The following is a 3,719-nucleotide window of genomic DNA, read 5'->3' on the forward strand; positions in this document are numbered from 1 at the left end:
CGTCCTAATTTAAATTCATATAAAAATATGGTACGAATTTGCTTCTTGTCCATTGTTACGTTTTTAAGTTATACTCAGAACAAATGACGGTAAAAAACAAAAGTGTATCGCTTATATGATAGAGCGACGTCTACGCGTTCAAATGGTATATTACTTAATAAACATTTTAAAATATACAGGGTGTCCCGTAACTCCTCGAGCACCCGGAAATGGGGTGTTGCTGGGGTGACTTTGCACAACTTTTTCCTTTACCAAAATGCTGTTTGAAGCCTCATTTTTGAATTATTAACGAAAAACACTGACCAATCAGAGCGCGCGTAGAGCCCGCGCTCAGAATGTTTTCTTTCACTTTAAATATCTATTTTTCAATTAAAATAAAGTAATTTCGTTTTTACAATAAAATAACCTCTATCTTTAGTAATTAGTAATAATTCATCGTAGTTTCAGTGTTTTGTCAATTCTGAATTAATTATTCAATATGTTGCAAGCTGTTCAAAGTTAAGATTTTTTTACAAATAACTATCTTAAGAAATATAGTGTACTTTCCTACAGGAAAGGATTCTGGTCACCATAATCATCATCCCATTTCTGGAATTGAAGACCGTAGTACGAATTTCATTAATGATTCACAATCAGTGTACGCTAGCAGAACTGATTTATTATGCAACGTAGAGTATAACATAAATAATCGTCCAGCAGTTCATCAGCAGCAATATATAAGTAAAGGAAGAGACATTTTTAATGAAAAAAGGAACAGCCCCTCTGTTTTTACTTCCTTTCAAAAACTTCAAACATTCTTCTGTATGCAAAATGCAACATCGAATAAGTACATTATTCCAGACTCGGATGAAGAATATGCATCCAGTTCAGACATATTTAGAGATTCTTTGGCCAGTCAAGAAGCTAAGAACATAATGTATAATGAAAAAATTGATAAACAGCTGGAAAAAAGCTTATCAGATTTTGTCACCGAAAAACCGATGAAGAAATTCTGTTCAATTTCTCCGAGTAGTGGTCTGTCGAAGGAAACTTTCTTAAAAACAACAGATTATCTCGCAGTTACCGTAAACGAGGACGATTCGTCAGACATCGTTGCATTTGACGATGATTATACCTTACACAGACAGAATTGTAACCAATTAAAGAGACAATTAACTTTTGATTTAAATAAACAAGTACTGACATCGTTGACACAAGAATTTAATTTGAATTTCGGTAACAAAGATGGTATGATTTCTTCGAATCAAGTGAACAATTCTGATATCCTTCAAAAAGATAGCGCCTACGATACATACCGATTGAGGACGGAACACACACCAACATCGGCTTCTATTCTCCAAAACAAAGATATCGGTATGTTTTCAAGGCAAACAATCGGTAATATTACTCCTTATCAGAAATATGAGAATGTAAATGATATATCTGATTTGGACATCCTTACCACAGATATGGCTCGCAGAGATTGGATTCCCGACCAGGATCGCCAGTTGTACTCGTGTTTTTCGCATCGAAATAGCGGTAGAAGCATAGATTCATTAGAAATAGAGTGTAGCCACAGTGTAACACCATGCACGCGAAATGGACATTTGCAGAGAGATAAAAGTCCGATTGAAAATCAAAAATATGAGGGAAGTAACAGTAAGAAAAGGAAATTAGAATCTGCATATAAATTGGCTGATATGGCTAGAAAAACTAAAACAAATGAAGCGAAGATTTCTTCCCAATGGTTGAGATTTACGTTTGAGGATTTAAACGTAAATGGTGTTGCTTTTCAATCGGTGAAGGTGATTCTTTCGGTTCTCCAAAATGGAAAGATAACAAGACAATATATGAGGAAAAGATGCTGGAAGGATACTTTAGAAGAACAGGCTGTGAACGCGATCTTAAATTTTTGTGATGTTTTCGAAGCTGAAAATAAATCTTTAATATGCACGGAAGAAATTGTTCAGGCAGTGACTAGTTTCCTGGACAAGTGTATAGAAAACACTGGATTGAATAAGGTAAATTCTAAAAGGGGATATTTTGTGTTGTTTTCGAGTAAAATGCAAACTTTGTTCATGAAAATATTATAAATATTATAGTTAAACTAAAATGTGATAATTATTTAATAATTTGTGAACGGATACGCCTGTGTACTGACGCGATTTACATTCAGGTTAGTTTATGGTAAAGAACAAAAATATTTTACAATGGTGAATTCTACCCAACACTACGTGCTTTTTCAGTGTACGTTTTCCATTCCTATTGTATATTTTGTATTTATGTTCAGATTTAGTTTAGTAAATGTTTGTGGTTTAAAGAAAAGCTATTTATGTTAAATGTGATGATATAGATGTTTAATTATGAATGTGAAAATGTTCAGTTTTAGAGTAGTATAAATTGTATAGTAATGGGACAACAATAACAGTATGTATAATAGATATATGTGCAGGAAACATTGTACAAGGAATGTAATGGTTTCTTTTCTCAGAGTAGGTATATTAAAAAAAAGATTTTTCGGCATCTCAATTTAAATATGCTATTATATAAAACATACATAGTCTTCATACACGTCATCTAATAAACTAATCCTTCTAACTTCTCAAAGAAACTCAAGTCGTTTGGTCTAATTTTAAAAAAGTTATTTTCTTTTTAAAGGGTGTGCCAATAATTTTTTGAGTCACTATATGTTGTGTAATTTGTGAATACCCATTTCTCATATGTATAGAGTGTTCGGCAACAGATGATAGAAAATTTAAGAAGTGATTTTATAAACCAAAATAAGATAAAAAGCAGGAACAACAAAATTGTGTTTGAGACTTTGTTTTTCAATTGTTAACAATTAAAATCTGAGTTTGAAACAGGCAATTTTCATGCACCGCGCCGGTCTAGGCCAAGCACCTGTGTGACGGACTGACGGGTAGGTCAGTGATGCATTTAAGGCACGCTTACCTGGTACATATATACAATAGTAGGAATTGTCACGGAGTCCGACACGATTTTTTAAACGTTTGTGGCGACCGCCACGGGGGCCACGCACTTAGGCCTGGCAACTCTTGGCCCTCGAGGCGAAGAATCGAGAGATGTTTTTCCAAACATCTCCGAGTTTCTTCGTCCTCGAGGACAAGAGTATTGCCTCGGCAATGGAGGCCCGCGCCCCCACTTCCTGGGACTTTCCCAGGGAAAAGGGGCTACTTAAGGGAGCCCCGAAAAAGGCACAAGGCCTTTTGTCGTAGACTCACGTTGCCTACACTTCAAAATTAGGTTAAGCGTTATCGGATTCAAATAAATATATTTTTATTAAACAACTTGCGCGAGTAATTACTTTACACCACGTCACTTCCAAACGTTTTATAATGAAATTCAACGTTATATCGTTGAACGACATTAAACCTGCCTACTCGCAAAAATCCACAAAGGTATATTGAAACCCATCCAATGGAATTTTCGTGTAAAGGTAAATAGGTACCTTTTTAGTTAAAAAATCTCCTCACAGATATTTCACACACGCATATACATTACGCTTGTCCTGTCCGCGTGTGACAACATGCGCTATGGATGTTCACTAAACAGACCCGTCGCGCGGCTTCCTGGCCTAGGCCGGCGCATGAAAATTGTCTACTTTAGGTCCAGATTTTAATTGTTAATAACTAAAAAACGAAGTCTTAAACGCAATTTCCTTATTCTTGATTTTCATCTTATTTTTCCTCGTAGAACCACCGCGTGAAACTCCCACCAGT

The sequence above is a fragment of the Habropoda laboriosa genome, unplaced genomic scaffold (assembly GCF_001263275.1).
Source record: "Habropoda laboriosa isolate 0110345459 unplaced genomic scaffold, ASM126327v1 scaffold983, whole genome shotgun sequence".
NCBI lineage: Eukaryota > Metazoa > Arthropoda > Insecta > Hymenoptera > Apidae > Habropoda > Habropoda laboriosa.